Source organism: Hyperoodon ampullatus (assembly GCF_949752795.1).
Source record: "Hyperoodon ampullatus genome assembly, chromosome: 3".
Lineage (NCBI taxonomy): Eukaryota > Metazoa > Chordata > Mammalia > Artiodactyla > Ziphiidae > Hyperoodon > Hyperoodon ampullatus.
The window spans coordinates 49,874,809-49,886,899 of NC_136916.1; the positions used below are offsets into that span (position 1 = coordinate 49,874,809).

At 45.5% G+C, this 12,091-nt stretch overlaps 1 pseudogene across 1 annotated transcript; it reads left to right on the forward strand.

The window, feature by feature from the left end:
- The first annotated feature begins 3,499 nt into the window (after nt 1–3,499).
- On the forward strand, nt 3,500–4,961 carry LOC307049972 (vasculin-like protein 1; annotated as a pseudogene). Its single transcript has one exon. The product of its transcript is annotated as a vasculin-like protein 1 (transcript).
- Nucleotides 4,962–12,091: the final 7,130 nt, after the last annotated feature.

The following is a 12,091-nucleotide window of genomic DNA, read 5'->3' on the forward strand; positions in this document are numbered from 1 at the left end:
TGCTGGAGAGGAAACAAAGAGGGTTATACTTGGTATTTCTCCTGTAAGAACAACTGCATAATATTAATTTTAAGTGCAGAATATGTATTGTCTATTAATCAGGACTTTAAAGAATAGCACTCTGTATACCTTTTGCTAGCAAGCATGCACTCATAAAGCACTTCAGTTTCATTATTTAAGAAGATGCTCAAATCCCAAAATATTTTTGGCTCTGTATATTTCAAACTAAAAATTCTTTTATCAGGTTCATTTAGAAAATTACACTTAAATCTTCACTCTTTGCCAATGTAGACTGGGTGAAGGTGTAAGAAATCAGATAGAGTGTTAAAATTAATTTGCTCTCCCCAAAATAAAATTTTTTGTATGTTACTCTTCATATTATTTGATATGTACAATCCTTGGGGGAACAAAAGGGGAACTGAAGCAATATTTATTCACGTCTCACTATGCCACGCACTTTATGTACTGAAGTTTATGATGCTTTTTTGTTTTTTGCAGTACGCGGGCCTCTCACTGTTGTGGCCTCTCCCGTTGCGGAGCACAGGCTCCGGACGCGCAGGCTCAGCGGCCATGGCTCACGGGCCCAGCCGCTCCGCGGCATGTGGGATCTTCCCGGACTGGGGCATGAACCTGTGTCCCCTGCATCGGCAGGCGGACTCTCAACCACTGCACCACCAGGGAAGCCCCTATGATGCATTTTTCCTTCCTAGTCTGATGTGATCATTGGGAGGCCATCAAGCATCTGGTTAAAACACAGGCAGTGGCATCAGAAGTGCCCAGGTTCAAAGTCCACCACACCACAAAAATAGCACTTAAAATTTATACAATATATGTCATTATTATTCTTACATGAAATCTAACTATGGCCAATAACATAAAAGATCAATGTTGTATTTCAAATACAAGAATATCAAATACCAACATCTGAAAATCCTACCCACTAATCAAGATTATCAACAATTCATTTATTGATCTACCAGCCCTATCAAATATCTTATCATGGTGAAATTTCCACTCCCTATTAGAAATCTGCTTAATATTGCAAATCCCAACAGGAGGCTTTCTAGCTATACACTATACATCAGACACAATAACTGCCTCTTCATCTGTGACTCATATCTGCCAAGGTGTGAGCTACAGATAAATTATCTGAAACATACATGCAAACAAAGCCTCCATATTCTTTTTTTTTTCTTTTTTTTTTTTTCTTGTGGTACGCAGGCCTCTCACTGTTGTGGCCTCTCCCGTTGTGGTGCACAGGCTCTGGATGCGCAGGCTCTCAGTGTCCATGGCTCACGGGCACAGCCGCTCTGCGGCATGTGGGATCTTCCCGGACCAGGGCACGAACCCGTGTCCCCTGCATCGGCAGGCGGACTCTCGACCACTGCGCCACCAGGGAAGCCCAGCCTCTATATTCTTTATCTGTGTATTCATCCTTTCTAGTGCCATAAAGCTTTGGGACCTGGACAAGCCATAGCATTGTCTCTAAGCCTCAGTTTTACTCACAGATTTTTGCAAGGAATAAATTAAATACTATAGGTAAAGCATTTAGCCCAGGGCCTGACACATAAACACTGGCTATTATAGCATCAGGGCCAGGGCCCAGGTGAGGCAAGGCACGTAAGTGCAAAATTTAAGGGGGTGCCCAAAAAACTCAGTAATGAAGATAAATAATATTTTAATGCAATACTTTAAAAATTGAAATTAGTGCCAAAAATCCATGAAGAACAAACTATCAAAAATTTCAATAAGGGCAGTACTGATAGTCCTGATTTTTCCTTTGCTTCACTTCACTGTGGCTTGGAATGGCACAGTATAATGTATCATGTATGTTGTGTGTATTGTTATTTAGTGGGTATTGTCATTTCTTTTTTGTTGTTGAACAGAAGTGAAAGTTGTCTCTTAATTCTCGTACCTGTGAGGATCACTGTCCAATAATGTACTACTTGGCAGAGAAGCTAAAACAAGAGTGTCAGCTTATGTGGGGCTCCATTGTCTAAACTGTGGTGTCCTGACTGGTTAATACATGATAAATAAACATGATTGTTTTCTCAGCTATACTGAACTGAGCTATTGTGGCATGAAACTTCAGAAGAGCTTAAAGACTATACAGTATATATATATATATATATATATATATATTTGGCCTATTTTCTGAAATTGCTGGAAGGAACATTTTTTCCAAAATCAGTGTGCAGCAGTCTTAACGGCGCATGCACGTGAAGGAAGGAGGGAACCAAAGTGATAGATTCCCGTGGACTTTAAAATGATTGAATAATGATGGAAATGGATGCAAAGTGACTTCTCTACTGAAGCAGAAGATTCTTATTACCTTCCATTAACTCAGTTTAGTCTTCAGGAAGAGGCAGAGCGAGTGAAATACAGAAAACTGAAGAGAAGAAAACCTCACTTTGGAACTTTCCCCATGACTGTTCCTTAAGCCCTATCTTTCTACTTGTTTTGATTTTGCTGTGAATTTATAAATAGTGAAGACCAAAGAAATAGAAGAAACATTTGAGAGCTTTATACCAAGAAATTTGCCTTGAGAGCTGCTCTTCTTTTGAGGGAAAAGCATATCAAGTTCCTGTCTGATTTTTTTTTTTTAAACAAGGTTTCTCATGTCCTTAGATTTTGAAGGATAAGTCAAATATAAATAATTACCTGCACACTATTTTTAGCAGCTGTGTAAGAATAATGAGATTTATAAATTAAGGGCTTTGTAATGTGGATGTTTTGTTACTAGAGTTGACTGCTCAGAAGATCTTTTATAGCTCTTCAGTGTTTTATTTTTGATCTATCACTTCAATGACATTATTTGCCCAAACAAAAGTCCGTCTGTCTTTCTAAGCTATGACCTTTTTATGAACAGTGTTTGCATTCAGTGTGCAAAGGTCCATGTGTTATCTATTTAAGCAACATCGTAGGGCCATCACTCAAGGAAGGTGAATGAGGTGAACATTAATATAGCTCTTTCCCCTTTCCCCTATTTTTTTTTTTTTTTTTTTTGGTACGCGGGCCTCTCACTGTTGCGGCCTCTCCCGCTGCGGAGCACAGACTCCGGACGCGCAGGCTGAGCGGCCATGGCTCACGGGCCCAGCCACTCCGCGGCATGTGGGATCTTCCCGGACCGGGGCATGAACCTGTATCCCCTGCATCGACAGACGGACTCTCAACCACTGCGCCACCAGGGAAGCCCTCCCCTATTTTTTAAATGTAACAAATACTTTTTATGTTCCCCTCCCCCTTCCCTTTTCCCCTTTCCCCTTTTGGAAACATGTCAGGATCTAGATAGTTTAAGATGAGCAATTGAGGGGACTGAGAAATTGATCCACACAGAGCCTGGCTTCTTTGTGTTTCATCATAAGGTGTGCTGCTGGCCAGCCTAATTTTAAGTACTCTTTTAACAAGAGAACCTCGTGGAAATCCAGCTGGCAGACTCAAGGAGTTCAGGAAATGGGACCACAGAGGTTACACTCTGGGATCCTGGCCATGAGGTTGGATGCCTCACCTTGTTGAAAAGAGACACTGGACCTAAATGGTGCAGCATGACTTTGTTCCTGCTTGGCTAAATTTCTCAACACCACAGCCAGCTAAGTCACCTACAGCCACCTTTGAAAAACACGGAGAGCACCTACCCTGAGGAGATGGTAGACTTGGAGTAAGCCGTCGTTGACATAATTCCTCTGATGGCTTTTTTAACAATGGACCTCTACGAACGACAGGAGATTCCTGACACCAGCCCTCCCTATTCCGCCACGATTCCGTGGACTCTGGTGTCTCTAAGGGAGCATATGCTGGAATCACAGGGAACCTATCTGGTTGGCATGGCTCTTCCCGAGGTCACGATGGCATGAGCCAGCATTGTGGGGTGGCACAGGAAACCATCGCCACTGGAATGGCAGCTTCCACTCCCGGAAAGGCTGTGCCTTTCAGGAAAAGCCAGCTACAGAGATTAGGGAAGAGAAGAAAGATGATAAGGTGGGAGAGTTGCAGTTTGAAGAAGACGACTTTCCTTCTTTGAATCCAGAAGCTGGCAAACAGAATCAGCCATGCAGACCTATTGGGACCCCTTCTGGAGTGTGGGAAAACCCACCTAGTACCAAGCAGCCCTCCAAAATGCTAGTCATCAAAAAAGTTTCCAAAGAAGATCCTGCTGCTGCCTTCTCTGCTGCATTCACCTCACCAGGATCTCACCATGCAAACGGAAACAAATTGTCAACCATGGTTCCAAGTGTCTATAAGAACCTGGTTCCTCAGCCTGTACCACCTCCATCCAAGCCCAGTGCGTGGAAAGCTAACAGAATGGAACACAAATCAGGATCCCTTGCCTCTAGCCGGGAGTCTGCTTTTACCAGTCCAATCTCTGTTACCAAACCAGTAGTGCTGGCTGGTGGTATAGTTTTAAGCTCTCCCAAAGAGAGTCCCCGCCAGCACCACTCCTCCAGTTGAGATCAGCTCCTCTCGTCTGACCAAGCTGACCTGCCGAACTACTGACAGGAAGAGCGAGTTCCTGAAGACTCTGAAGGATGACCGGAATGGAGACTTCTCAGAGAGCAGAGACTGAGAAGCTGGAGGATTCAGAGGACAACAGCACACCTGAACCAAAAGAAAATGGAGAGGAAGGCTGTCATCAGAAGGGTCTTGCTCTCCCTGTAGAAGATGAAGGGGAGGTCCTCTCTCACTCTTTGGAAGCAGAGCACAGGTTATTGAAAGCAATGGGATGACAGGAGTGTCCTGAAAATGATGAGAATTGCCCTCCCCTCTCAGAGGATGAGCTCAGAGAGTTCCACAAGAAGACAGAGGAGCTGAGAAGAAATGGCTTTGGGAAGAATGGCTTCTCGCAGAGCCAAAGTTCTAGCCTGTTCTCCCTTTGGAGAAACACTTGTAAAACAGAGTTTGAGGACTCAGACGACACGGAAACAAGTAGCAGTGAAACATCTGATGACGATGCCTGGAAGTAGGCATATAAATGCTTACTGTTAAATCTGACCCAGTAAACTCAGCTTGTGTGTTTAGGGGTTATACAGAAGAAATCGTTCTTTTCCTTTTCTCTTTCTTATGTTGTTGTTAAATACTTCATGCACAAGGGAAATAATCATATCCCAAAGAGAGAGCGAGCGATTGGCTGGTTTACCTTTTGTTGTTGTTCTTCCCTGTTATCCGCTTAATAGAACTTTGTGTGGTGGGAAAGATTTTTAAAACACACACACAGGGCTTCCCTGGTGGCGCAGTGGTTGAGAGTCCGCCTGCTGATGCAGGGGACACGGGTTCGTGCCCCAGTCCGGGAAGATCCCACATGCCGCGGAGCGGCTGGGCCCGTGAGCCGTGGCCTCTGAGCCTGCGTGTCCAGAGCCTGTGCTCCGCAATGGGAGAGGCCACAACAGTGAGAGGCCCGCGTACCGCAAAACAAACAAACAAACACACACACACACACACATACACACAGTATATATGGGGCGCGATGCACAGGTGGGAGCTGGCAGGGCAGAGAGGACGAGACACAGGTCTGCAGCAGCAGCTTCTACTACCAGCCCTTGGGGTACTCACCCCTGTGCTCAAGCAATCACTGTCAATGACAAAGTGACTATTGAAGTTATAACTGTATTAAATTAATGCTAACAAGTTGGATATTTTATTTTATTTCTGGCTGCTCGGGTAACATTAGCCCTTAACCCAGCATATATGGTTTTTTCACTTTTTTTTTTCTTTCTGGGTACAGCTGTAAAATATTTGGATATAGGAAATGTTGTGTTATTCTTGCAGCCTTGATATTCAGGGTGGATTGTAAAATATACATTTCTGTGAGATCTCAAAGATTAAGATTATTTTGATAACATTATTTACAGATTTAAAAGATGTGGTTATCACAAGTCTGTTGAGGGGGAAAATTACTGCATAAAATAACTAACTTGGAATAAATATTTTGCATCAGTTTGAAAAAAAAATCAATCTGCAATGGAATTTTCTATAGTGCTCCCTCCTCTTGCCAATGAAATGGGTTTTGGATGAATCAGTTTAATTATAAGGTTATTCTAGAACTTCTGGCCACAAACTCTTTGGATAAATCCTCCTTTATTCCAGATTTCACTCTCTAGTGAGTAGTATTATGTTAAGGCTCAGTTGTTTGCTGTTTCAACACAACCCAGGCTGCCTTTGCCCTGCTATGTACACCAGCAATTACCTAAGTTAAGACATAGATAACACCTCCTAAGTTAACACTACTACACTACTAGGAAGAGTCTTCCAATATTTTATGCTTCCCTGCTGGTTGTGCCCTACTTATAATTAAAAAACCCTTGTGAGATGGATAGATACCAACAAATTCATAAGCAAAACATAATATTTGAATTAGCCAACACATGAAGGGAAATTATTAGCAAAAACAGATCAGTCAATTACAGTTTACTCAAAACATGTGAAAAATCCATTATTTTTACATATAAAAGAGAAAAACAAGGGATTTCCTTAATTCTAAGATGTTACTATTATCAACAAAGAAAACCACCAAAGAAAAGTCATAAAGAATAACACATATTTTATTAACTGATTATTAAGAGAATAATGTCCCACAGTCAGAACCCCACCTTTGTTCAATGTAAGATTTCTCTTATTTGATGAAGGATTTTTTAAAAGGAAATGGATATGGTGATGATGAAATTAGGGGCAGAATTTAGATTGAGTTAGTCAGTGCAAAATGATGTATTGTGCTCTCCGTTTCTTCATGACTCCAACAGCACATATAAATGCAAAGCATATTTTCTCCTATCTTGAAAATGTTCACTTAGCACTAAAAACCTCTCTGTTGACCTTATTTCTCACCTTCCCTGCACTACCAAACTTCTCTAAAGAGTGACCCACACCTCCTCCTGCATTTCTCTGGCAGCCAGTCTTTTCTTAACCCACAGCAGTCCAATAACTCAAAAATACCCATGAAGGTCACCAGTGACCTTCTATTCACTAAATTTTCTTGACTTCTGTGGGACTTGTCACCAAGTTGTCACCAAACTTTCCACCTGGAGCTTCTCTGACGTTGTCCCTAACATCTCTGATTCTTCCTCATTGTTCCCTTTGTGGGAAACCTCTTCCTCTTTCTGGTTCCTATATATGACCATTGCTTGTGGGTCAATCTTTTAGCACCTTATTATTGGTGAAGAACACTGTGTGACACACCTCACAATGGATCTTGACACCCCACTGAGTAACAAGCCTTAGTTAGAGATAAAGTGCTAACCACCCTGCAGGGCTCACCACATTCTTGGTCTACCTGCTTTCCAGCCTTTTTACAAATACCACTTTTGACCTATACAGTCCCTTGACCTTTCCCTAGATGAGCCTGCTCACTGGGCTCATAGAAGCCTCGCATATCATATCTTCGTGACTTTTGGTGGTGCTGAGACACAGGTAGGACCAGAACTCAGCTGTGGGAATTCACTGGCGGTCCAGTACACGCTTCCATTGCAGGGGGCACCGGTTCGATCCATGGTCAGGAAAATAAGATCCCACGAGCAGTGTGGTGCAGCCAAACAACAACAACAAACAAACAAACAAACAAAATCCCTCAGCTGTGCCATAAATCACTTAAAAAAATTTTCCACCGCGTCTAGCAAAATACTCTGCACTAGTTATTTGTATTTAATAACTGGTTGCTGAATAGTATGACAACCATCAAGTTTATAAAATTGCTCTCTTTGATGAAACTTTTTTTTGTTAATCTGTGCCAGTATTAAATAATTTGTGATCCATCATAGCTTTTAAATTAAAGTAATGCAAAAAAAAATCCATTTCCTGTAATGAGTCACAATCAAACAATTCTGGAAAAACAGATAGTTCTTTGAAATGTATCCTACAGAAATAGTTTGAGTTGGAAAAAAATTAAGGTAGGCTTAAATCATTGTGCACTGTGTCTCCTCAGGATTCAAAACATGTCACCTGAACAGGGGGAAGAAAAGGTCAGAAGTGGGAAGTCGTGGCTCTACTATACTATGAAACTTCAGGATTCCTGTTGAGGAATTCAGAGTTTGCAAGAGCTACAATTATTTGTCTTCTTACTAATGAATCTTTTAAAATTTTGGATTCTATTTATGCTAATTGATATGATTTTTTATTTTTTTTATTTATTTTTTTTTTTTTGTGGTACGCGGGCCTCTCACTGTTGTGGCCTCTCCCGTTGCGGAGCACAGGCTCCGGATGCGCAGGCTCAGCAGCCATGGCTCACGGGCCCAGCCGCTCCGCGGCATATGGGATCCTCCCAGACCGGGGCACGAACCCGTATCCCCTGCATCGGCAGGCGGACTCTCAACCACTGCGCCACCAGGGAGGCCCAATATGATTTTTTAAAAGGAAATTAAAGTCAGCCAGAATGAAATGGTGTATATACGTAGCAAGGGCCCTCATTTACCAGGTCCTCTTCTTCTCTACCCTTGAGAGTGATGGAGTCTTGTGGCAATTACAGCATAAAGTTATGCTTTGAAGGCCAGCAGAAGTACAGGAGGGAGTTTCCTCTGTTTTACAAATGCTCTACTCTGAGGATTATAAGGATTGCTGCCATTCTCCTAGGAAGCCAGGAATGGGTGCCCTGCAGCTCTGAATCAAGGGGGAGTGGCAGAATGGAGCTGGGACCAGGGGAGAGAGTGGAATAGTAAGGGTGGGGGTTGGGAGAAATGAGGCAGAGGGGACTTTCATGTGCCCATCTGAGATGCACACCTTACACTCTGGAAGGCAACCCAATGGGGACAGGCAAGAAACATTTTGAACCTTTCTTGGGACTCTTGATGGTGGGCTCTGGGTTTGAATGAGTACTTTCCCGTAAGACCTGCACGTCTTTCCAGACATAGCAGAGAGTTATGTATGTTTCAAATATATTTTCAGTGAGAGAAAGTCAGTGGGAAACTGAGCGATACTGTTATCAGGATGACATAGGATTCAATTCCATATACATTTACTGAGTGCGTATCATGTGCCAGGCAGTGGGAATCAAAGGGAAAAAAGGAAAGAATAATCACTGAGCTAAAGGGTTGCTCCTAGGTCAGATCTCCACACCACAGTTCTCAAGGTCATGCACTCTTCTTATCACAATGTCAGTTTCATGCTGTCTGTGGTTATTTGATTGATGTGTTTCCGGCTGTAAGCTCTATGAGAGCAGAGATTCGTGTCTCTTTTTCTTTTTCACCATTGTGTGTGCACAGTTTCTAGAATTTGACACGCATCCAATAAGCATTGTTCACTGAATGTTATGGATGCGTTAGCCCTTTGTGGGAATATTATCCCGTTTTATAGGTATGGAAACAGAATATCCAAGACCACATAGAAGTAACTGCTGGAGAGAGGACTCCAGAACAACTCAGCCTGACTCCACAGCCCAGGGTCTTTCTACCAAGTTCCCCCTTTCCCTGGGTTGGAGAGGCTGTGGCTGGTGGAGGAGACGGATAGGAACACCCTTCCTGGGTAAATACTAGCGACACGAAAGAGGTATGAACTGGAGGTGGGCGTAGGTGGGGGTCCCCAACTCTGCTTAAATCCCGCCCACAGAGAGGAAGCAAATTTCTGAGTGGATCGGCGTGTGCATCCTGCTCAGAATGCACATTGAGAGGAAGGTGCAAAGAGTTAGGACGCCCTAGGAGGCGGGTGAGGCAGAAGGGAGGAGGAAGGGATGTGAAGAAGAGGGGTGGTAGCAGTTCTTTCTTTCTTGCGTCGTGCCTGCTGCCATGAGACCGGATCCTTGGTCCCAGTGGCCGGTGTCAAGGTGATTCATTAGATGACACTTGGCCGCCTCGAGGGTTAGTTAGTTCCGCTGCACAGGTGGGGCGTCAACGCACAAGCTGTTTCCCAGACGGTGGCCTCATAAAATAACTTCTCCTCGATTTGGAAGGGGGTGGGGGTAGATAATAACGCTTTCTGTGGGAAAGAGGTTTGGTAAATAACGGATGTTAGGGCTCTGAAGAGAATTACAGGGCAGGCACCATGGCTATTATCTTAATCAGGCACCATTTCAACACCCCTCTCTTCAAGTCAACCAGCCCTACAAGAGGACTTATTTTCCAATAAGCGAAATCCCCGCCCGCCGACTCCGAGCGGCTGGGCTGCGAGCTGGGTGGGAAACAGCAGCGGGAGGAGAGGCTATTTTGGGTGTGGGAAAGCGGAGGGAGGAGGGGCGGCGCCGCGGGGCTGGGCGCGGGCGCGGGGAAAGCCTCCAGCTCGGGCTGCCACGGCAACCGCGTCCAGGCAACGCGCCCGGAAGCCGCTCGGGCGGCGCGCGGCGGCTCGCGCCCCCCAGGAGCCGCGAACCCGGCCGGGCCGCGCGCCGGGCCAGGCGGCAAGCGCGCGCTGATTGGACGGCGCTCCCCGCGGCGCGGGCCCGCAGCCGGGCGCCTAGCACAGCCAGCGCCAGCGGCCGCCGCACCCAGCCGCGCCTGCGAGGACATGGGCAGCCGCGGCGCGCCCGCCCCCCGCGCCGGTGAGTGCCGCGCCCCAGGCCCCCGCCCTGCCGTCTCCCGTCGCCCGAGGCGGGAGCTCCCCGGGCCAGCCGGTGACCTTGGGGCGGCCGCCGGGGGGCCGGGCTCGGGGGAGAGAGAGCTGAGCGTAGCCCATGTGACCTGCTGCCGGCCGGAGGGTTTAACTGCATGCTGACGCGAAGGGATGAAGTTGGGCACCGAGCGCGACTGGCGTTGCATTTTTGCGGGGGCCGGGGGAGGTTGCATGCTAGCAAGCCAGCAGAAGCCCCGAGGGACTGTTTGGGGGAGCTGGGGTGGAGCACAGATTGCCAAGTCAGCCGTCCCGTTACTCAGAGCAGAGTGACCTTGGGCGGGTTCACCTCTCTGCCCCCTCCCCACCCCTTTCTCATCTTTAAAAGGAGGGGCTCGGGTTCTTTGAAGTTCCAGGGTGCTGTTGTGACGTCTTACGGTGAGCTGAGAAGGGGCCCCCAAGTACTGCAGGTACAGGACATACGAGACTTAGCCTTGTTTCTTCTACCAGGGGTTTCCATTAATTGGCTCTCAAAGTGGTAAGATATGTTACCGTTTTGTGAAAGATTATGGAGAGAAAGCAGTGGCTGATTAGAGAGTGGCTTCTCCTGATGCCCAGGTTAAAGCCTCTTCAGTGCTCCAAAGTCATGCACAAAACCAGGGTTAAGACTCCTGAGTTCTTTCCTGTAGTTAATCTAATAGGAAACTTTGTATTTGAACAGGTAGAATCAAAACCCAATAGTGGCAGGCAGCAGCAAATGAAGTGAGTCATTTCTTCAATATGCACGAGGTTGTGTGTGTGCGCGCGCGTGCGTGTGTGCCTGGCTGCGCTCACGCCCTCATCTTAAAGTCTGTGTATGTCAGTGTTAGAAATTATTTCATAGGAGTAAGCAGATTTGAACCTACAGAAGTGCAGCTCTCTCAGAAGCAGGGGCGAACATTTGTAGCTTGCTCTTTAAATGAGTTCTTTAAATGAGTTGGGTTTGTGAAAGTAAATATGTTCTTTACTGAGAAACATCCCTAGCATTTACCCATTGGGGGATGTGGGGGGCGGGTGAGGGTAGCAGTGCTCCTGAGACTCAGTCATCTGTGTCACCTCTTCTGTTCTTAACATTGGCTGGGGCCCCTTTCTGTATTCTCAGTTCATAAATTTCCCTCTTTCTGGGAGAGCGAAGGGAGGGAATGCCCTGTCCCTCTCACAGGTTTGGGGTTGCCCCATCTGTCTTTCTGCTCCAAAGCAAACCTTGATATTCTTTCCAGTCTGATTTCATCTGTATGAAAATGTGGGTTGGGAAGACAGATTTTTCAATGTTAATGAATAAGCTTCTGCAAGCTTGTTTACCCGAAGGTTTAATAATCTTTAATGGTTTACATATTAGAAATCTGATAGCGTTCAGATAGAAAAATCCTTACTGCCCAAGAATCCAGCCACTAAGCCCTACAGACCCTTTAATGAATCACACCTCATTACACTTGGATCCCTTAATAACAAACTGTTCAGCCTCCTGTCCTGCAGGCTGCTAACCTGTGTGTCTCCAACCTGCCTTTCAGTCTCTTGTTTCTTACATCCTGCAGCCACATGCCTTTGTCTTCATTTTGCTGCAGCTGAGTCCATCACCTGTCCCTCCCCT